Raw genomic sequence first — 24,929 nt, 5'->3', positions numbered from 1 at the left:
TTCTCCCGAATAGCCCCCATCCTCTGGAATTCTTTGCCCCAACACGTCCGGCTATCAACCACACTCGGATCCTTCAGACGGAACCTGAAAACCCATCTCCCGATACCTTCCCTCACGTAATCTCCGGTCCTCCCAAGACCTCCTTCTCTCCGCCACTTATTCGCTCCTCACCCAACCGCCTCCAAGACTTCTCCCGAATAGCCCCTATTCTCTGGAATTCTTTGCCTCAACAAGTCCGACTATCAATCACATTTGGATCCTTCAGACGGAACCTGAAAACCCACCTCTTCAAGAAAGCCTACAGCCTGCAATGACCCCGCTACCTCCTTCTCTCTCACCACTACCGGCGATATCACCTCAACCAACACCGGAACTGCTGCAACCCACCAACCTACTGTCTCCTTCCCCACCATCCTGTAGCATGTAAGCCCGAAAGGGCAGGGTCCTCTCTCCCCTCTGTATCAGTCAGTCATTGTTAGTTTGTTTACTGTAAGTGATATCGGTAATTTGTATGTAACCCCTTCTCATGTACAGCACCATGGAATAAATGGCACTATATAAATAATAATAAAAAATAAGAAGAAGAAGGCCATGTAATCTTGATCTGTGGAGGCCATGTAATCTTGATTTGTGGAGGCCATGTAATCTTGATCTGTAAAGGCCATGTAATCTTGATCTGTTGAGGCCATGTAATCTTGATCTGTGGAGGCCATGTAATCTTGATCTGTAAAGGCCATGTAATCTTGATATGTGGAGGCCATGTAATCTCGATTTGTGGAGGCCATGTAATCTTGATCTGTGGAGGCCATGTAATTGTGATCTGTGGAGGCCATGTTTTCTTATTTCTGCCCTTTTCCTCGGTGAGTCTTCACTCGCAGCCATGCCACCACCCTATTTACTTGATGCACTTTTTCAATAAAGCTCGAATCTAAAAAGAATAATTGTAAAATCTTTTCCAGCTTCTTATTTTCCATCGAACATCTTTCAATTCTCACGACTCAGGAGGCATCGGTTTTTTATTTTTTCTCATGTTGTTTTAAAGCGGCTTGGCGTTGTGTAATAAAATGGTTTCATGGACCGAGGAGACTGCCGGTGATATATTATTTATGACGACTGTTCTCTCGAAAACAAAATACAATCGTTGAAAGATGCGAAGAATCTGCAGACGATGTCCTGAGAACGTTTCTTCTTCTAGAAGAGCGACGTGGTGAACATAGAGGTGAGCGTAAGGTGTAACAATGTGACGTGGGCATGCGATCGCTACGTCGGATGTTTCTATGTACAACTATAAACATTTCAGAAGTTTATAATTGCTTATTGACAAAGACAAAAAGTTCCTGTAAATTCTTAATATTTCCAGTGTTGACCGGTTGTGATGTTGTGATATGTTATGTGGGTATCAGTTTGTGTATATTTATATTTTACGGATTTCCATAGTGTTCTCTTTTTGCCCTGTATCATTCCGTGTATTCCCCATATTGTCTAGAGTCTCAATTATCTTCCAAAAGTCTGATAATTGAATTAGCTCACTTACTGTCTGCAGCCTGACTGTATCTATGCCTCTTGATGAACCCCCTGTAGTGCCTTAATCCCCAAGGCACCTTTGTCAGGTCTGGGAGGCCGGAAAACCGCCTCAACCTGTCTAACTACCCCTGGACATAAGGAGGGGGCTGGGGAGGACAGGAGCTGTACAAGTCAGACCTTGTGTGGTGATGATCGTCTGACGACAGCATGTCAGAGAGAGTAGGGGAAGCATATGGACCCATTTTATCCTCTGTCTGCAGGATTATTGGACTCTCATCTCCTTGGACATTCATCCTGTTACTGAACTGCATTCGTTTTATGGACTATTGTATCCTCAGTGTGGTGGATTGTTTATGGACCTTTTAGTTTTGCCTATAATAAAGGTCTTGGGATTGTTCACACTTCCCTCGCTCTGTTGATTATGTGGTATCTGAGAAGGACCCCTTGACACCCTTATTTCTGTCTTGGCAGCTTCTGGGCCAAAGATGGATGGATGCTGGCCCAGTTGCTCCACATCTCCTTTTGCTCTCCTAGCCCACCAGGACTGTACGCAGTCATGGGCATCATGGGCTGTCCGCGCCTAGAGCCGGTGATCACAGAGACAAGAGATCGGCAGATCAGGAGAATGCAGCGTCATCTATAAAATACCGGCAGGGCGGGCACCCTCACCCCTCTAGTACACAGGGCACAATGACCACTCTAATCGCTTCCCTCGGTGCGGCGTTCTTCATATAAGCAAGGTGAATAGATCTGCGCTTTTCGAAAATCGTTATTTTGACAATTATTTAATTAATACTTTTTTTTATCTCATTGGGTGAAATATTTGCAATTTAGCAAGAAAGAAATGAAAGCTTTGGTTGTGTTTGAGCTGTAATATTTCTCAGCACCGGCTGCGTGGGTAATGACTGAATTTACTTCTGTAGTTAATAATGAAAGCTTTCCAGCCGAGTTGGTCTAATTCAGTCCCAGAAAGGTTTTTTCTTTTTTTTGGTGACCAGATTCATACACCTGTGCAAATGTGGGGCAGCGCAGCAAGACACAAAATGAGCAGGGGAAGGAAAAGACGACCGTAATGTTCCACTAAAATTCGGAGCTTCAGAAAAACATATTCTATAAAGTATCATTGTGTAAAGTAAACCGCTTCAGAGGAGACGAGCTGCACCGCTCAGAGACCCTGGGACGGGAGAAATTTCCAGTATTAATGAAAATATAATGGGAGGGGAGAAGTATTGTGCAAGAATACTGGGTTGGATGATCGAGGGACACAACTGGCACATTGGGGATCTCCACTAGAGGTGACCCAATTGATTCTAAACAAATTGAATTTCTCCCAAAATTCAGATTCCAATTAATCCAAATTTTTAGGGATTTGTTTGTCCCACTACAGTAAAATGATGTCCAGCTAAAGTCTGAGAGTTGGGAAGGGGTTATTGAAATAAACTCATATTATTCCCCTCTCCTTGGTCCATCTTATAACTGGCCGGTTCCTCCGATTGTCACCTTTTCAATCTTCTCTCTCCGGGTCTTACGGCAGGCGCTGCCACCAACTAGCCCATGCACATTTACATTGGGTGCGTCTGCTAGTCAGGAGATGTTAAAATTTTGGTTGATAGGTGTAGGTAGCAATTTTAAAACAACCTGAAAAAAAAAAATAGATCCAACTTTTATCAACCACAGGAGGTTTCAATATAAAAAAAAAACTAATAATATCACACCAGAACTCGTAAAATGCTCCATTTATTGCTACTTTATTACAGAAGATACCATCACATACAGGCTCCTCCAGGAAATTGAAATTAAGAAGGAAATACATGAAAACATCTTAACAAAATTGTTTTTTTTGTTTACACGAGATTGAGGAAGCGAGAGCGGCGAGATCAAATAAATAAAAGTATGTTTGTTGGCGGAAGAGGTGACTTCAGATGTGTCCTGAATAACGACCGGGCAGGAAGGACGGTAACTCTCATTTCTTCACACATGGATGTGACCATTTCTAGATACAGAGCAGATGATTTCATTTATTTTTTTAAGTGACTAATGGTCATATTATCACAAAGTATATAATTGTTATCTATATAAACAGTAACCGTAAATATCCAGTTATATGTGTTAGGCTGACATGGTGAGATAGATCCTCAAAGCCCAAGGTCCGGCTGGGCACACGGGCATCAGTGTAGCAGACGGATGAGGCAAGCTGGAAACAGGTGGCAGAAGTACTGGAGACTGAGTTGGATCATGAGACCAGGATCATGTAGCAGAGGTCCTGCAGACCGCAGGCAGACAGGAGACCGGGAGCAGGTAGCAGAGGTCCGGGAGACCACAGGTGGCCTGGAGACCGGGAGCAGGTAGCAGAGGTCCTCTAGACCGCTGGCAGACAAGAGACCGGGAGCAGGTAGCAGAGGTCCTGGAGACCACAGGTGGCCTGGAGACCGGGAGCAGGTAGCAGAGGTCCAGAAGATCGCAGGCGGATAGGAGATTGGGAACAGGATAGAAGAGGTCCTGGAGACCACAGGCAGACAGAAGACCAGGAACAGGTATCAGAGGTCCTAGAGATCACAAGTGGACTGGAGACCGGGAACAGGTAGCAGAGGGCCTGGAGATCACACATTGGCAGGGAATGGGAACAGGATAGCAGAGGTCCTGCAGACCGCAGGCGGACAGGAGACCGGGAGCAGGGAGCAGAGGTCCTGGAGATCACACATAGGCAGGAGAACGGGAACAGGAATGCAGAGGTCCTGTAGGATGCAGGCAGACAGGAGACCGGAAGCAGGTAGCAGAGGTCCTGGAGATTATATGTGGACAGGAGAATGGGAAAACAGGATAGCAGAGGTCCTGGAGACCACAGACAGATAGGAGACCAGGAGCAGGTACCAGAGATTCTGGAGGCCATAGGCGGCCTGGAGACTGGAAGCAGGTAGCAGAGATCCTGGAGATCGCAGGCAGACAGGAGAATTGGAACAAGATGGAAGAGGTCCTGGAGACCACAGGCAGACAGGAGACCGGGAGTAGGTAGCAGAGGTCCTGGAGCCTGCAGGCAGACAGGAGACTGGGATCAGGTAGCAGAGATCCTGGAGATCACGTGCGGACACGGGAATGGGAACAGGTAGTGGAGGTCCTGGAGGCTGCAGGCATTTAGTATTCTGAAAAAATGAGGCAACAAAAAACTCTTAAAACCTTAGGTGTGTGTCTTGGAGAGACTTATTTAGGCCCAAGCAGATGATCCCATTGGTTCATGCTGGGCCATCTGCAAAGTCCAACATGAGGCACCACAGATTTCAGTTGATTGGGGTGAGGGGGATTAAAGTGCGGATCCAGGACAGGAGTGTAACAGTAAGGAGCCTTTATATGCCTCAGATAGCGTAAATCAAAATAATTTGCAGTAGTTTGTGACTGCAGATCAGAGCCTGCAAAGCTGGCAGCATCCCTGGCACCATTGGTGATTAATAGGCTTGGCACGACGCCATCACTGTGGTGTAACACACTCGTGGCATCACGCCAGGTCAACTAATGGAGGCATTTTTCCATGGTGGGAACTCTGATGTGTTCATGTTCTCTAGGATAGCGTGCATTTTTCCTGTCTGGAATTCTATTATTCCATCCCATCCCTCTTTTTATAATTACTGTATATGTAGAAGGTAGGATGGAATTCCTGTGCTTAAAACAGTGTTTACACCTTGATGGTAACATTTCACTACTTTTTTGGTTAAGTAGGACAACCCCCTCAAAAACTAGGACATGTTCAGTTGGAGCACAAAAGGGATTAACTTCCAGGATCAGAGTTTTCTCCGATCCCAGCAGTTGTAGTTGAAGGCAGTGTATTATAGCTCTGAGGGGGGCACAGAGGTTCATGGTGATGAAACTGTACTTTACACTGCAGGAACAAGCACCCAACTGTGATGTGCCTTTACCTCATTAGACGGGAGCAGGTTACAAATTGTTACATTTATCTAAACTGAAGCTATAGCAGCATAATTAAAATTTGTTACAAATCTCTACTTTGTGTCTACAGCTCCTGTATAAATCTATGTGTCACCCTGGTTACAGACTACAAATAGACGTTATGTAGTTAGATCCGTTATCCATTAATTAATGCCAACTATTGATGAGCGATCACTAAAATTTCCAGATGCTCACTGCTCTAAGCGAGTGTGGCGCCCCTGAGGGTTCAGTCGCCACAGAGGTACTGCACCTCCCCCTGAGGCGTGGTGCCCCACCATCCAGGTAAGGTGGAGACACCTGACCACACTCCAACACCTGCATCCCACACAACACAGTAGTGTAGCAAAGCACCCTTTGGTGGCTCCCTGCTTGGAACACGAAGAATGCTGGGAGGCGGGTGGAGTTTAGTTTGCACCAAAAGAGCGGGAAGGGTTTAGGATTGGGTCAGTCTGTGAGAGGATCCCCTGAGTGGGATGGATGAAGGAAGTGCTGCAGCTGACCTCAGTGACCTGGGTCCGCTGGCACATGAAAGGGACATTGATAGAAAGCCTGACTCTCTCCATAAGATGGAAAGGATTTGTACGGAACGTTAGGAGAAGGGAACTAAGGACTAGGGTTAGAGCAGAACCCTTCCCAAGTTGACAGGGCAAGGCCGGGGCCCGGTCCCCAAGGTTGTATGGATACTAATGGTCCTGCAGCAGACACCGGAGGAATAGAAGTTGTCACCACTTTATTCCCACACCAGACTTAGGGGCACAACAGCATCGTGAGTGAGCTGGGACTAGGTAGTAAGGAGTCCCCGAAGCAGGCTACAGCTGTCTGCCATACAAGTAGAGTTCATAGGAACATCTGACAGGAGGAACTGCAGTGTAACTCAGTACTGTGAGTATTTCACTCTAGACGCTAAGAGGGAGACGTTCAGAAAAGGCACATGTTGGCGGAGTGTTGGAAGGGAGGACTTCATCTTGCTTGGAAGTTGGCTGAGCCCCTGACCCGGAGGACATGGCACGGATGCGGGCCCTTGTACCACAACGGACTGTAAGTAAAGATTTGGAACTACATGCCCTGGTGTCCTCCACTTATTCCTGCGTCAACCTACTCAGCACCGCTACATCTCCCGCGCCTGACAATGGACCATCTACGTGTCACTTCTCCTACTGTGATGAGCGTCAGCATACGCTGAGTCGTTTTCCTTTTGAATGAGTGGACCCTCTGGGCCTTGGCACCCACCCACCTAGGGCGAGCTTACCTAGTGACAATCCACCCCCTATACAGGGAGTGTCAGGGGCAAGACCAAGGGGGTGAGCCACCACAGTAGCTGGACTAGACGACCGGCTCAGGGAAACAAGACAAGGCGAGACAAGACGTTGGTTCAAGGAAACTTCATTAAGGAACACTTCTGGGTACAACAGGTGCAAAACGTGAACACACAAAGTACATAAAGCAAGATGTGTGCAAGGGCACGCCAAGGTCCCAGGCATGAGGAACACTTCAGGGTCTAACAGGTGCAAAACGTGAACACACAGAGTACATAGAGCAAGGTGCGTGCAAGGGCACGCCGAGGTCCAAAGCATAGTACGTGCAAATGGTAGACAGAGGCACGAGGACTTCGGACTCCGGACAGCAGGCAACAATCAACTGGGACATCAGGTTCTGTAGCTCTGAAGATGATCGGCAGCTTCCGGACATCCGGAAAGCAAACCAGGGTTACATGCAAGGAGACAAGACAAAGTTAGAAACAGGATGCGTGTCAATGAACACGCCCGAGTCAGGTTCACAGGATGGAGGCCTGTGCATGCCAAGGGGCATGCCAGGAACAGGTACAGGGACGGTGGCCTGCGTGTGCAGAGGACACGCCAGGGACCAAGATAGGGTACGGTGGAATCAGAATCCGGGGTTCTGGCATCGACCGACAGGGTCCAGGAATCAGACTGCGGAAATCAGCTCCGGACATCAGGCCGCAGTCATCTAGGTCCGGACCTCTGGCAGCGGTCGGCAGGTTATGGAATCCGGCAGGCAAGACAGGGTTCAGAGCAGAGCAAAGTAAGAAAAAGACTTTGTGCAAAAGTAGCACAAAAAGGCACAGTGCGAAAACCAGCATGCGTGCAAGGGAGCACGGAAACCACGGCTGGGGCACCGGCAGGCAGTACCGATGGTGCCATAAGCAGGTGGGCACGACTTAGAGGCGGCCCAGCTGCGGCTCACACAGCCGGTAACCACTATAGCACTGGACGGCAGGTACGGCTGAGGCACACAGGCGAGCACGACTAGAGGCAGCACGGCTGAAGCACAACAGGCAGGCACAGGGCGACCAGGCGCATGCATGAGGGCACGGAGCCACAAGGCAGGGCTAGGCAAATGTACAGGAGAGAGAGGCGTGCGAAACGGCACGGAAAAGCCTAGTACGAAAAGTGCAAGGGCGCACGAAACATCAGAGACAAGGCATAGGATAAGAGGCAGAGTCCTGCACATGCAGAGGGCATGCCAGGGGCAAAGTACAAGACGAGGCCTGCGCGCGTGGAGAGACACGCCAGGGACAGAGTCTAGCAGTGGAGCGTAGGCCGAAGCCCAGAGGCGGGCCAAGGGAGAGCCTTGGGACTGGACAGAGTACAGAGCGGAGGCCTGCACGTGTAGAGAGGCACGCCAGGGACAGGGTACAGAACGGAGGCCTGCACGTGTAAAGAGACACGTCAGGGACAGGGTACAGAGCGGAGGAGTGCACGTGTAGAGAGACACGTCAGGGACAGGGTACAGAGCGGAGGCCTGCACATGTAGAGAGACACGTCAGGGGCAGGGTACAGAACGGTGACCTGCACGTGTAGAGAGACACATCAGGGACAGGGTACAGAGCGGAGGCCTGCACGTGTAGAGAGACACATCAGGGACAGGGTACAGAGCGGAGTCCTGCACGTGTAGAGAGACACGTCAGGGACAGGGTACAGAACGGTGACCTGCACGTGTAGAGAGACACATCAGGGACAGGATACAGAGCGGAGTCCTGCACGTGTAGAGAGACACGTCAGGGACAGGGTACAGAGCGGAGGCCTGCACGTGTAGAGAGACACATCAGGGACAGGGTACAGAGCAGAGGCCTGCACGTGTAGAGAGACACGTCAGGGACAGGGTACAGAACGGAGGCCTGCACGTGTAGAGAGACACGTCAGGGACAGGGTACAGAACGGAGGCCTGCACGTGTAGAGAGACACGTCAGGGACAGGGTACAGAACGGAGGCCTGCACGTGTAGAGAGACACGTCAGGGACAGGGTACAGAACGGAGGCCTGCACGAGTAGAGAGACACGTCAGGGACAGGGTACAGAGCGGAGGCCTGCACGTGTAGAGAGACACGTCAGGGACAGGGTACAGAGCGGAGGCCTGCACGTGTAGAGAGACACATCAGGGACAGGGTACAGAGCGGAGGCCTGCATGTGTAGAGAGACACGTCAGGGATGGGGTACAGAACATAGCATAACAAGGAAGCATAGCGAGGACAAACAAAGCACAAAGGTCAAAACGAGACAAAGCACGAGGGACAACACAAGACAAAGCATGAGACAAGAGACAGAATAGGAGCATGGAGCTTGTGCAGAGACGTACGACAGAGCAAAGTGCAAGGGCATAGAATAGAGGAAGCAACCCAGCAGGCCAAGCAGCCATGCAGGGAAGCAACACAATATTCAGGCCCTGAGCATAGGAAGGGGCGGTCTGATATAGGGCATAGCACCTCCACTTTCGGTTCAGGACCAGGGAAGAACTTCCAGTTCAGATCCTCCAGGATCACAGGGAGCAGTCACATGATCAGGATTCCAGACATGCAGAGATGATTGCATAACCAGCCAATGCTGGAGCATAGGAAGGACACATGATCAGGGGTTCTAGACATGACGAGATGATCACAGAAGGCAGAGCAGAAACGCAGGCATCCTGCAGCTCAACAGACATGAGGTGAGTGTGCACACTGCTCTAGGGAACATGCAAGATAGCAGACACGAGATGCGCGTGCACACCGCTCCAGGGGTTCTTGAGGTAAAACAGACAAGGCGGACATGACAGACATGGCGGATATGACACCTACACTGCCCTGTGACTCCAGCCCTGCCTGTGGAGGGCTATAACATCTTTGCTGCACCATACCATCTGTCCCAGAGGATCTGTCTGCAGCGTCGGCTTAACATCTTCATTGCCGAACACCACAGGTGGCGTCACAAATCACTCATAAACTTTATTCCACCACTCATCCCCTTTTACATGGGCGCCCAGGGCACCGACCAGGTCACCGTTGCTGTGACACCTCCCTCTGAGCGACCGGCACGGTACCGAGTACCCCACAGCCCAGGGAGGGCGACCCACAAGCAATTCCTAATACTCGCAAGCTTGTTTCGAATAAGGAGTATAATGAGAGTCAATGGGAAAGCTGAGCTTTTTTTCCAACAGACCCTACAAAGAGGATCAAATGGGTGGAAAAAGTGCTGAATAAAAGGAGAACAGCATGGGGAACACCCCTGGAAGCATTCCTGACTCGCAGATCACTGCTGAGAACAATGGGGTCACACTTTTACTCCACTTTAAGGTGTGACAATAAAACATTCAAATTCGATGAGAAATTGCATTTTACAGGAAAAAAATGCTAATAAAAACATTTTTTCCTGTAAAATGACTTCTATATAAGCAAAATTTAAATTTTTTTTTTTTTTTTTTAAATCTATAATTTAACCATAGCATGCGTATTGGGGGCCTTTTAGGCCACCATGCTTACTTTTTTGCTATTATCTGCAAAATTACTTTTGTTAGAATGTTGAAACTCCAGGTGATCCTCAAGTATGTCAATGTTGGTAATATCCAGTTATTCATATAATTTTTTTCATAGGCATTTCGGTGTAACAATGCTTTTTTGGTGAAAACCACATCTGTACGGATTGGGGGCCTTTTAGGCCCCCATGTATTTTTTATCATGTTCACGGTAGTGTTTGTGTCTCAAGTTACTTTATTTGTACTCAGTAATGCTGGTGGAGGGGCCAGGGTGTGGATAATGCCATATGAGGATGCCATGTGATTTTTGGAGGGAGAGATAAGGCCATGGCATCATCTCAGGTCCTTCTGAACACAGTAATGAGCTGTGTAGAGAGCAATGGGGACAGTATACACTGTGAGCTAATTGTGAAGGACCTGAGATAAGAGAAGATGTTGAGAAGTCTGATTCAGTTTCAGTTTCTCTGATTCTAAGAAGGCTGCAAAGGGTAAAGCTATTGAGCTACAGACATCCAGAGAATTGCACAACACCTAAAAGAAAACATAAAAGGTAAGAGAGGGTGAGAGGAGGGATGGGGCACTTTACACTTACAGTGTGTCACACTCAAGCAAAGCGTGGACAACCCTGATTGTGTTCATTGTTTTTTCTTATAGTTTGCGAACATCTAGTCATCAATGGCACAGTCTTCCTCCAAGCGTCTAAGTGACCAAGAGATTGAAGCAATTGTGTTTCAAAGTGATGATGAAAGTGAACTATCTTTGTCCGATGACGAGTACCTCCCACCAGAGAATCAAACATCCTCAAGTGATTCTTCTTCTGATGATGAAGAAGTGAATACAGTGGATCCTCAAGAAGTGATGAGTAGAACATCCAAAACGAATGCTTTTTGGGACAGTAACCCTACATTAGTCGGACGTAATGCAATCCATAATATTGTGAGACAGGCTCAAGGAGCTGTGGGAAGTCCCAGTTACTTTTCCCCTTAAGACGTATTATGTACTTTGTTTCTGATAATATTGCAGAAGAGGTCCTTTTATGTTCAAACCTAGAAGGAAGACGTATCGCTTCTGCAAAAAATAAGTCCTGGAAAAATATCTCAAAAGAGGAACTTTATGCATTCATTGGACTTTTACTGTTGGCAGGGAGTCAAAAATCGTTTGATGTTCCAATACGAGAATTATTTCTCGACCCACTTTCTGATTCACACTATAAGGCCTCTTTCACACATCAGGTTTTCGCCGTCAGGCGCGATCCGGCGCTTTTGACAGAAAACGGATCCGGCGAAATGCAATGCCGGATCCGGTTTCCCCCCCATTGACTTGCATTTGCGCCGGATCGCGCCGGATGGCCATGCATTTCATCCGGTTTTCGCCGGATCCGGCAATGTGTCGCGATCCGGCGTCTGGAAAAAACGGCTACTGTAACGTTTTTTGTCTCCGGCGAAAAAGCCGGACACGCCGGATCCGGCGCGTCCGGCTTTTTCACACAATGAAAGCCTATGAGCGCCGCAATGCGCCTGATCCGGCGAAAGCCGGATCCGGTGGCCGGATCCGTTTTTTTTGGTCTGAGCATGCTCAGTAGCTCTGCCCACAAGACATATATAAAAGCAAGACAGTGGGACCCACAGCCACACCCAACATGCCACCCAAGAAAGCAACCAAGCGCAGCAGGAGAAGGCAGGAGACCACTGCAGCACCATCAGCACCACCACCACCCCAAATGGAGCAGCAAATGGAACATGCTGAGGAGGGGAGGCCAGCAGCAGATGAGAGACGGTAATTATCAAATCCCCCATTCCTCCAAACTAGGGCTATTGAATATCAAGATATTCATTGGCCCTTTGTTTCTCTTTATTCAACAGCCGCCCAATAGATGCAGCAGCAGCAGCAGCAGCAATGGCAGCAGCTGGAACACCACCCACAGGCATGGAGTGTGGCCACCAGGAAGACAGCATATCATCTTCTAGGAGCCCTCCCTCGCATCGTCAGCGTTTGACGGTAAGTTTTTATTTCCAAAATCCATCATCTCTGTAATATATGTCTATTCATTGCCTTTTATTTCAAAACAGGATTCACAAGATGAAGAGGAGCTCCCAGAAGAAGAAGGAAGGGGTGGACAGACACCTGGAGTGGGCTCACAATTGGTAAGTTTTTTGCATCAAACGCAGAAACACAACATCACACTACACACAACACATAGAAAACAATGTTCTGCAGACCACACACAGCAAACAAATGCCTACATCCAAAGACATAACATTTTTTGTTTTCTTCTCTAGTCTTCCCAATCTGGTGCTCGGCCAAGAGGTCCTCGCAGTGCCTCCCAGGGTCGTCGGCGACAGCAACGCCGCGGTCACCAGTGTGTAAGTATAAATATTTTTGCTTTGTTTTTTTGCACTTTTTATTTCATTTCTTTTGTGGAGGCTAATTATGTTATTTTTGTCTTTTTCTTTAACAGCCTTCACAGCGTGCTCCCGACTCTGACGGTGAGGATGGAGGACTCGATGTGGACCACCTCATCGATCTCGTCAGAGAAAGGGAGCCACTCTGGAATATGGCTGACCGCCGCCACGCTGACCTTATCGTTACCCGACGACTCTGGGAGGAAATCTGTTCGCTCCTTGTGGGCCGCTGGGAGGACCTCGATGTTCGGGCCCAGATTAAAGAGCGTAAGTATATACAGTACCGGTTGCTTGATGTAAACCAGTGTTTCCTGAACTCCAGTCCTCGTGGTCCCCACGGATCATGTGTTCAGGATTTCTATTTACTATGGAAATCCTGAAAACATGACCCCTGGGGACCATGAGGACTGGAGTTTGGGAAACACTGATGTTGTATACTAACCACTCCTTTCTCGTTTCAGGGAACAGAATTGTGAATCGGTGGCGGTCTGTGAGGGATCGTTTCAAGAAGGAGTTCAATAAAGAGATGCGGGCCCTGAGTGGATCTGGAGGACGCAGGAGCAAGTACAAGTACGCACAAGCCCTGTCGTTCCTCCGGGAAACAATGGTCACTAGAAGGTAAATATTACACACCACATGTGAAAAAAAATGTTAGATGTAACTTTTTTTTTTCAGCCAGGGCCATACCATGTCAGTATTTTAATAGTTTTTTTTTCTCTTTATTCCACAGCACGGTGAGCAGCACTCGGGAGCCTGCACGATTGGACCCTTCTGAGGCGATCCCTGAGGAGACCGGCACCGAGGGACACTTCGACCGCCCCGGTACATCTGCACCTTCCCAGCCTTCCCACACATTCGACCCATCTGTCCCATCCACCAGCACAGGAGCATCGTGGCCGCCTACATTACATGAAGCTGCTGGTGAGGAGATCGCTTTCCCTTTACCCCACCCTTCTGCCCCTGCCACCTCTAGTACACCTGCTGGTACTGGGCGGCAGCGGCAGAGGGGTCAGGAAAAGAGTTATGCACCAGAGTTCTTGCATCTGAATGCATCTTTCCAGAACTGTCTAAAAGTCTTGTCAGAGCAAATCTCCGCAGGCTTTCAGCAGATCAACTCCAGCATTCTGGAGGTGAAGACACTTCTGCAAACCATGCATTCAGAAGCAAGATCTTCGCCAAACCACACCTTTTTCCGGTCTGTTGTGGAGCGCATGGCAACACTATCTCCTACCCAGCAGATGCATGTAATGCATTCGTGCCACGGTGCTCTACAGCAGGTTACCTCCCAACCTCCACCTCCCACCACTGTAGTTCCTCCACCTGCACCCCCTCCAGCCACTTTCCATCCTCCCCCTCCTATTACATCTGCACCCCCTCCAGCCACTTTCCATCCTCCCCCTCCTATTACATACCAGCAACCTCACCAGTACCAGCAACCTTCCCAGTACCAGCAACCTCCCCAGTACCAGACATCTCCCCACTTCCAGCAACCTGCCCCATACCAAACTCCTTCCCCGTACCAAACTCCTTCCCCATACAACTTTCCATCAACATCATCTGCTCCTACAGTCCCTGCCCAACCCTCCACTCCACCGCCCACCACCTCTTCTGCCTCCCACATGTCCACCCATTCTGTAGCTTTTTCCACACCATCACCTCTAACTGTTCCTTCCCCACCAAGATCCCAGTCCTCTCTCCACACTCCCATTGTCGAAGTGTCCCGCAGCCCCTCCAGCAGTATTTCCACCCCACACTACACCGAGTTATAATGTTTTTTTTGTAATAAAAATACCCATTTGGTTGGTTTCAAACCTTTATTAAAAAAGTTTTTTTAACTTTAAAAACAGTTTACACAAAAAAAAATATTTTAAATAAAAGTTAAATTATTGTTTACACTGGTTGTCTGTCATTTCTTTCTGCGGCGAAATATGTTTAAAAAAAAGGTTAAATACAGGGTATTTAAAAGGTAAAAAGGTATTCAAAACCAGGTATATAACTGTGGGTAAATTTTAGCTTTTTGCCACAGTTGTGTTCCTGGTTGTGTTTGAAGCAAAGTATTTCACCTAAAAAGTTGTGTTTATTGTTGGTGATTTCCTAACAATGTACACAACTTTTGTTAAAAGGTGAAATACTTTGCATAAAACACAACCAGGTACACACCTGTGGCCTAAAGCTAAAAATAGAGACCATGACAAGATAGCCAACTTTGGTTGGCAAAGGTATATACTGTTGGTCCAGAAGGTACACAAGTTTGGTTAGGGCACAAATCTTTCACACTCTGTCATCCTGCCAGTGTACTCTGCCTTGAGGTGACATAAAGTATAGTGCAAAATTGTCCCTCATTACTGACACCGTCACAGAACTTCTAGTGGTAATATTTCCAATGACAACATCCATCTTCGCCAGTAACTTGCTCTTCTCTCCAACCTGCACTTTCTCCTCTACAACCTGTCAAAGAAGGGCTGTAGGAACACGCTATATATAGTTTTCCAGTAGCCAATCCCGTTCGGAAGGCCACAAGGGTCAATTTTAAAAACCAGATCCGGCGTAATCCGTCAAAAAACGGATAGAAAAACGGATAGAAAAACGGATGAACCGGATGAGACGGATCTGGTTTTGTCTGTCAAGAACAAGACGGATCCGGCAGAAAACCGGATCCGGCACATCAGGTTTTACAAAACATTTGCCGGATCCGGCATTCCGGCACAACGCCGGATCGCGCCTGACGCCGAAAACCTGATGTGTGAAAGTAGCCTAAGGCGACAATGTCAGTGGACAGATATGAGGAAATTAGAAGACACATTCGATTTGATGATAAGCGAACACGTGCCTTGAGGTTTGAAAACAGACAAATTATCCCCTATCAGTTATATCTGGAACATATTTATCAAAAATTGCACCAAACTTTACAATCCTAGCACCTATGTTACAGTAGATGAGCAACTTGTACCGTTCAGAGGACGCTGCAAGTTCATACAATACATGCCCAGCAAGCCAGCCGAATATGGAATCAAAATCTTCTGGATGTGTGATTCTGCAAATTATTATGGCATAAATGGCGTAATCTACTGTGGCAAAGAGGTTGGTGCACCAGTACAGAAGGATCTGGGGTCTGAAATTGTCAAAACTCTTGCTGTTCCAATATTCACTTCCAGTAGAAACATTACCATGGACAATTATTTCACTTATGTTGAAGTAGGCAATTTTCTGCTTCAAAAAGCTATTACACTTGTTGGTACTATCAAGCCAAACCGATGAGAAATTCCAGAAGCACTAAAACACAATCGTCAGCGAGCACTTTATGAGAGTGTCTTTGGATTCAATAACAAAGCGACTTTGGTATCTTACAAAGCGAAGGAGAAATCAGTGATTTTACTCAGTACCATGCATCACAATTGCAGTATTGACAGCAATGACAGAAAATTAAAACCAGAAATCATCCTGCATTACAATAAAACAAAAGGAGGTGTAGATGTAGGGAGGAGGACCCCCGCAGAGTGTCTGGGCCGGAACCAAGGGGACAGCCATCTGAGTTCCTAAGGAAACAGTACCCGGGGAGCAGAGGAGGAGAGTGGACTGCTGAGAGTGACAGGACAGCAAGGGGAGGGACGAGTATAAAAGGGACAGGGAGTGGAGGGGAGTCAGTTGGTGATAGGAGCAGGAGACGGAGGGGGCGTGAGAGAGTGGGAAGGACACTGACAGTTGAGAGGCGACCAGCAGCAGAGGGTAGATACACAGTGGCCCTCAGGAAAGAGGCGCCGAGCCTATCAACAGGGGACTGTCTTTCCACCACAATCCCGGGTTACGGCCTGCCCCCGGTCATCCTCGGCCGTTACCGCTAAGATCGAGCCCTCTGTGGCCTGTCCGCTCCCTCTCCCGGCTGCTGCCATTCCTCTTCAGCCCGCGGTTGCGGCCTACCCGCTGCCACCCGCGGACGCTGCCGGTTCATGTCAGCCCGTGGTTGCAGCCTGTCTATCACCGCTCACAGCCGCCTTCACCCCGCTGCAGTCGGCAGTGGGGACCTGTTCCTCGTCAAAACAGACACTCTGCACACAGCCCCAGGCTGTGCATGCGGCCAGTAAACTGCCACTCTTGAGCACTGCGACACCACCCTGCTTGGGGACAGGAGTCCCATTGAACTCGCTAACAAGCACAACCCCTCTGTTACAACAGGGGGTTACTGCATCTCAGGACTCCATCAGGGCCTGTTGTGCCCCAACTCCTCCTGAGCGCTGGGGCGCCCGAAGACTACTCCAAATCTTCAGCAGCTGGGCCCAGTGGCTGCGACGCCAAGGCAGCCTCATCAAAGACTCCACAGCAGCCTCATCAAAGACGCCACAGCAGCCTCATCAAAGACGCCAAAGCAGCTTCATCAACAACGCAGCTTCCACAGAGACACCGAGGGACGTCAGGACGGATAAGTGACATTATAGAGTATAAGGACTCATAGAAGGCCATACCGTGGCCCCATAGTAACCGGCCTCGGCCGGGTTAGCCGTGTTCTTTCCAAATAGTGTTTAGTTGTACGGAGTCCCTGTGAGGACAACTGTTGTTACCCCTTTTTGGTTGCTTAGTATAGCCCTAGCGGCTTTAAATTATAAAGAGTTTGCTTTTCAAAGTTCAACCAGTCTCGCGTCTAGTCACTGCATCCTGCGAAGATGCTGTTACCTACATAGACAAAATGGATGAGATGGTGGGAGAATATTCATGCAAGAGGCAGACAAAACGATGGCCTGTAGTACTTTTTTCAAATATGCTTGATGTAGCAGCCCTAAATTCATTCATCATTTATACAGAAACTCATCCAGAATTCCATGCACGGAGAAAGGACAGGAGACGCCTATTTTTGAAGGACCTTTGTCATGAACTTGTAATGCCTCACATGATACAGCGAAGCGACGTGAAAGGCTTGCTAAAGCAAACTAAAGAAGCAATGAAACAGTGTGGCGTACAGTTTCAGATGATTCCAGGGCCAGGAGAAAGAAAAAGAAAGCACTGTTTCATGTGTCCAAGAAACTTAGAAAGGAAAACTGAGAGATTTTGTTCAATTTGTAAGGAAAATGTCTGCAAAGAACATTATTCCAAAAAAATAACTTGCCAAAATTGTTTGGAAGACTAATATAATAGAAAAGAAACATAATATAAATGTAGCTGCAGCTAGTTTGGTATAGATTTCTATGCATTTTTGTGCGTTTTTTCATATGTTTGTGTGAAATTTGGAAAAAAAAAATTTGGGGGGGTGATTTCGGTGAAAAATTATAATTAAAATTTTGTTTACTAATCATATTTTATTTAGCAGTTTTAAAATAAACTTGTAAAAGTTATATAAGTGTGTTTTTCCATATGATTTCCATGGGGGCCTAAAATGCACCCAATACGTTAATATGAAGATTTCTGATGTCACGCATACTAGGGTTAAGTAACCAAAATTGATTTTTTTTTTAATTAAAAAATAGGAAATTTCAGTGTAATTTATGAAGGAAGCAAGATGTTAGACACCAGGATTCTCCTTCTGCACGGGATGGATCTCAAGCCTTGTCTGGTGCTGTGTTTCCCATTCAGCCTCAGCGATGACTGCTTAGCAAAGACTCCAGACCCAGCGCCTTGCCCAGGCTCCTGCTGTATGAGTGGTTACTGCTGGCTCTCCAGCTAAGCCTATGGTGACTACTAGTTTACACGTGCAGTGCTGTGCTCTGGAGCCTAAGTCCAGATTTCACCCTACTGAGCATGTCCATGATATGGTGCCTTCCCATTGGTGCTCAGATGTCAGGTGCTCTGGTGATGTGGCAGTTTCAGACTGGTCCAAAGGCAAGGTCCTGTCTGTCTGGACTTGAGCAAGGTATAAAAAGCTCACAATGGCGCTCGCCTGTGCGCTAGTATCATGTGTGTGGTGGCTACTTTACCACCCTGTGTGGACATGTGCTGCTAATAGCACTGCGAGTATTGGTCTAGACAGGCAGTGTAGGGTGGGAACTCCCGCTTGAGTTTAGCATCTGCACTGGGTGTCTTCAGGCACACTGTTTGTCAGAGCAGTGTCAACCACCAGTTTAGTGTTCCCTGGGGGTTTAAGTTATAGGGACCCCAATTAGTATTTTTCTATAAGGCCAGAGTCACACTAGCGAGAAATACGGACAAGTGAGAGGCGCAAAAAAATTGCATTGCACTCGTCCCAATGTTAATCTATGGGGCAGCTCCCATCAGCCGACTTTTTCTCAGCCGTATTATACGTGCTGAGAAAATCGCAGCATGCTGCGATTGTTACCATATTACGCCCATAAAACACCAATGCAAATATATGGGGGTGAGAAAAATACCTATTACGCATGGATCAGATGTGTGACTTGCGAGAAATATGCATCGGTGTCCTGTACAAAAGCCGGAAATTCAGTGCGCGATACTGTAAAATCACACTGACATGTTTAATAAAGAATAGAAAGAATAGATATATACACATAGAATGCATATATATATATATATATAAATATATATATATTTACATGTCATTGAGTCACATATATATATATATATATTTATATTTCATAGAATTCTACATAGCAGAATAGTCGCTAAATCAATTGCCGGCTTCTGTAAAATCATTACAAAACCCGACAAGAAATGACACTTGGTTTACATACAGTAAACCATTTCATTTCATTTAGTTTTTTATATGTCTTTGACTAATAATTAGATTAGAGTATGTGTGTAAAATTTTGGACATGTAGGTGTTAAACTAATGGGAAAATTCATTGAAAAAAATTGCGTGAGCTCCTGCGGTATTTTCACCGCCAGAGAGGGAAAGCCAGTGAGTGAGGGCAGATATTAATAGCCTAGAGAGGGACCATGGTTATTGCGCCCTCGGCTTCAAACATCTGCCCCCAGCCACCCCAGAAAAGGCTCATCTATAAGATGCGCCTTTTCTGGTACTTAGCCTCTCTATTCCCATTGCCTTTAGCAGTGGCTCATGGGTTAATAATAGGTTAATGTCACCTTGCTATTGAAAGGTGAAAGTTAATAATGGAAATGTGTCAATAAGACACATTTCCATTATTAATCCTATAGTAATAAAGGGTTAAAAAAGACACACAGACATTAATTAAAAATTGTTTTAATGAAATAATGACACCAAGTTTTTGACAAAATATATTATGCTGCAAATCCAACAAAAGCCCTTGTGTTGTAAAAAAAAAATATAATAAAAAACCAACAATATCCATACCTCCCTGCCGTTCAGTCAGGCCCCCCGCTGCAATCCATCACAAGGGGTTAACTAGTTTACAGTGCTTATGCTACCGGCCCGGCTGTAGACTACTGCAGAATGAATGAAATAATGTCTGCGCAGGCGCCCCAGCTGACCGGAGATGAACTGATTAGCGTGGGAAAGTTTCTGAACTTTTTATTGATTTGAGCGGTCAATGATGAAAAACACACAGAGAAATGACATGCAGCGGATTATATTCTGCACCAAATCTGCAAGTCAAAAATACTTAATGTGTGCATCACACGCCAGGTTTCTCATTCACTTTGCTGGCATCAAGTTTTGCTTCAGTTTTTGTCAAAAATCAGCGGCGAAAAAAAGAGACAAAAATGCACCAATCTGCAATGTGCTCACACAGCCTAAATTTTATAACAAGTGTTTTCGGGGTTATATTACAATGAAATCTACCCAAGAATATGTAAAAGACTAAAGGTACTGTCACACTTAGCGATGTACCAGCGATATGACCCGGTCAGGATCACTGGTACATCGCTAAGTGGTCGCTAGTGAGCTGCCACACAGGCAGATCTCACCAGCGACATCGCTGGGGACGGGGTCGCTACTTACCTGTCACACCAGGCGATCCTGCGTCCTCCCGCCCGGCTCCACGCGTCGCTCGTCACAGCAGGAAGCGCCGCAGGAAGCTGATGACGAGAAACAGTACAGGACGTTCTCGCGCGATCAGCGATAACCAGCGGGGGAGCGGTCGGAGGTAAGTATCAGACACAGCGCTATCACTAGCAATATCGCTATAACATCACAAGTTATAGCGATATTGCTAGCGATATCGCTTAGTATGACATGCCCTTAAGGGTGAGAAATATTATACTGATAAATTTTGTAAACAAGTTTTAGGAGAACACGTAGTACTGTATGGCTGAAAAATCTAATCCAGCAAAATTTGTAAACTTTTTTTGGAGTGTTATATAAAACAAAAACGTACCTCAGAACATGTAATAGTGTATGGGTAAATGTTAGGCGTCAGGTTTCTGCGTCTGCTCTGCAGGAATCCAGAGCCTCACATTCTGCGGTCTCCTGCTGTCTTTCTACTGCAGAGGAGATTACTTTGCAGCAGACCGCTCCAGAGACTAAGTTCCTGTGTGCTCCTACTGGGCATGCTCATGAGACGATCTCCCATTGGAGATCGGGAGTCATGTGCCCAGGTCCTGTTCCAGATCTCATTGGTCCATCTCGGAGATCTGGAAGGTCCCGCACGGCTATAAAAAGTGCGCATGGCCATTCCGCCATGCGCTAGTATAGACTATACTGCTATATGTGAATGGTGACGGATGTATGATTCTGGTGACTGACTCATTTGAAACCCCTTCCCTCTGATAATACGTATGTGGATAGGGAATTAGTTTAGCAGTCAGCGCCAGTCAGTGGCAAGCCTTAGGCCACTGTGCACACCGCACCTCTACGCTAGCGTCCGACATTGCGCTTGCTTTCCAGCTTTGTCTTCGAGCGGCAGTGTCCTGCGCCGCGCCGCAGTTGCAGCCCCTCTTGGTGCTCGCAGTAGCGATGCCGCACACACGGTAGGTCTAGAAGGACGCAGCTCCTCTGTCTTAGGTCCTGCTCCTGTGACCAGATACCGTGTGTGCATTTAGCTGAGGCCTGTGACACTAACAGGCTCAGCGTTTTTTGTATGTTTATGTTGCGGCGCCTCTGTGTGTGAACAGAGCCCGCTCTGCGCACTTCGGGTGAAGTTGAACCCATGCGCATTATACCGCCATATTGCTCTTGCCACCACTAAGCAGTAGTCATATCATCTACTGCACGGTGGATCCCGAGCGGCAAACGCACTTTAATATTATTTTTATTTAGTGCGTTCCGCCGTTACTAACATACTAGCGCCAGGGTCTGGCTAGTAATGGCAGATCATCAGCAACTCCTACAGTGCATTCGCCAGCTAGAGGGCCGGTTGGCTGCTCTTGAGAGTGTTATCGCAGCGGCGAAGTCTTTGGAGGCTGCTGTACAGGCGATCGCAGAGGCAGTTTCTCGTATGTCCACGTCCTCCCACGCGCCGAGAGTTACCCACCTCCCGTTGCCCGATAAATTTTCTGGTGATAGTGCCTCCTGTAGGGGTCTCGTCAGCCAGTGCTCTATCCAGCTGGAGTTACTGGCTGCGTGATTCCCTACGGAGAGGGCCAAGGTGGGGTTTATTGTTTCCCTTTCTGTCGGGCAAGGCGTTGGAGTGGGCTACGCCACTATGGGAGCGTGGTGACCCAGAGGTTTGGACCGCTGCTCAGTTTTTAACAGCTATTAAGCAGGTCTTCCTGGGACCATGGGTCATGCACGACACCTCTCTACAGCTTCTGGCTTTGACTCAGGGATCCCTCTCGGTTAGTCAGTATGCCGTTCGTTTTCGGACACTGGCTTCCGAGCTGGAGTGGTCTGACAAAGCCCTCATCCCTGTGTTTTGGAGAGGTTTAGCTGAGCATGTTAAGGATGCTCTTTCTACCAGATAGGTTCCTGCAAGTCTGGAGGAGCTGATTGCCATTGCCACCCATATTGATCTCCATTTTTCGGAGCGCGGGCTGGAGCGTGCTCAATCCAGACAGAAGGTTACTCCGGCTCCCAACCTCTTTGAACCTCTGGAATCACCCGAGCCAGAGTGTTCACTCCCAGAGCCCATGGAGGTGTCTCGCGCCAGTCTCGAGGCGCGTCCGGCACTAAGCTCCACTTGCGGCTGCCACTGTCAGCACTCTGTTTACCAGGATAATGGGGCCCCGCAATGGCCAAACTCTGCCACCGGGCAAGATCTTTGTCCCCCCTCACCTTTGGCCGAAGGTTCTCGCGTGGGCCCACGCGTCCAGGGCTGGTGGTCACTGTGGCTACATGCAGACCACAAGACTCCTGGCAGGGTCGTATTGGTGGCCGCAAAGGGCTTGGGACATTAAAAAATATATTCAGGCATGCACCTCGTGTGCTCGGGTAAGCTTCCTTAAACAGAGAGTGGAGACGTCTGCCGACACACTGCGGCGTCCCACTTCAACTTATGCTCCGGGCGGTTTTTTCGCTCCTGTGGTTTCCCACATGTCCCTTCTTAAACCTGGCAATCTTGCCACCTCTGATACCTTCCACGTGTCCCGGTTTTCCGTGTCACCTACCGGGACATCAGACTTGCCTTCGGACGAGTCTGAGGCCTATGCCTCTGAAGGGCACAGGGTGGTGGATTGGAGGGGGCCCTAGGAGGGGGGTAATGTTAGACATCAGGTTTCTGCGTCTGCTCTGCAGGAAGCCAGAGCCTCACATTCTGCGGTCTCCTGCTGTCTTTCTACTGCAGAGATTACTTTGCAGCAGACCGCTCCAGAGACTAAGTCCCTCTGTGCTCCTACTGGGCATGCTCATGAGACGATCTCCCATTGGAGGTCGGGAGTCATGTGTCCAGGTCCTGTTCCAGATCTCATTGGTCCATCTCTAGCAGCAGTCATATCATCTACTGCACGGTGGACCCCGAGCGGCGAACACACTTTAATATTATTTTTATTTAGTGTGTTCCGCCGTTCCTAACAGGTAAATATGTGAACAAACAAGCAACATTTTCAAATGCTTTTTTGTACTGTTATTGTTATATACCATGAAAATGTGACAAAGCACATATTCCTCTATGGATGCGTGGTCTAATCCTGAAATATTTTTCTACCCTTTTTGTAAGTTTTACATATCACCATAATGCAAAAATAACCGTGTTAAACTGCATGGATGAGTCATTGAGTCCATAAAAAATTTTTGAACAAAAATATTTTGAGTGTAGTTGATGTACTTATACAGTCATAAAGGCTTTGCAGAAAGTGCAAAGCTGGACAGAATTGTTGCCCAATCCGTGCTGAGCAGGCTACAATATCTCTGTGTTATTTCTTCCTCTATTCCCACCTGGTCCGCATGCAAAACTTCATGTTTAATTGTGAACAGTGACTGTTTAAGTAGTCACAGAAGTGAGAAAGTTGTGCTGACTATGGTGACATCACTGCTCAACATCTTTGTGGAGTTTTCAATGTCTTGCAGAACAAAACAAATGTTTGACATCTACATCCACTCTTCAGTTGTTATGTATGGTGCTGGCCAGAATACCGACAGGCTTGTTCGAGCTGGTACTTGACCACTGGTTTCTGCTGCTCACAAAGCCTTGCCAGCATGTGCAATGTAAAGTAAGTGGATAGTGACATTGCACATCAATCGGTGAGCTGGCATTTGCATGTGCTGCTGTAGCACAGTCAGAGCAGAGGCAGCTGTAGCCGATTTGCGGAAATGGGCACTGATGCGGTTCTCTTAACCAGAAGCTCTGGCAAATCTGGGTGTGTTTTCAGAAACCGCTTAACGCACAAGTTGAACGCATGTGCCAAGCATGGTACATGTGTGTGAGATTGCTAAGCTTTACAGACACCACCTGGTTATGCCCATTACCACACATGACCATGCCTGGTTGGAGGTTTATCAGCAAAAATCACAGATCTGTCTGGTCAGTTATTCCTTTAAGTACTCTGCGGCATTGTGCAGTTTGTCTCCTAGACAAATGAGGCAGTCCTGCAGAGCTTCTGGCTTATGTGGATGATATGCTCTGAGATAGCAGATCAGAGTTTGGAGGATGAGGAGGAGCAGGAGGGGGTGCAGGAACTGCTCTAAAAGGTGGAGAAAATTCTGATAGCAGTAGGGCCAGCAATCCTCAGAGTCAGGAGCACATGTGCCGTGCAAGGGTGTGACTCAGCCCCAGCCTTCACAATATTCACCTTGTGAATTGCTTGTCCATGTGTCGGTTGTTAAGTGGACAAAGCCAGTAAATGCATTGGTAAAGGCATGAGTGATGTTCCTGGACATGTGTTGGAACAAGGAGAAGATGCCACACCGGTAGAAAAAGTGGCGGCAGGGGACACAGTACCAAGGGACGGTGTCACGGCACCGCCAGACTCAGGGCCTGCTGTCCCGGCCTCGGCCAGTAGGAGGCGCCGGACTATCACATCACCATCAGACTCAGGGCCTGCTGTCCCAGCCTCGGCCAGTAGGAGGCGCCGGACTATCACATCACCGTCAGACTCAGGGCCTGCTGTCCCAGCCTCGACC

This window comes from Dendrobates tinctorius, unplaced genomic scaffold (assembly GCF_039654945.1).
Source record: "Dendrobates tinctorius isolate UK_male_01 unplaced genomic scaffold, ASM3965494v1 ptg000232l, whole genome shotgun sequence".
Taxonomy (NCBI): domain Eukaryota; kingdom Metazoa; phylum Chordata; class Amphibia; order Anura; family Dendrobatidae; genus Dendrobates; species Dendrobates tinctorius.
This window is presented reverse-complemented; position numbering follows the sequence as displayed.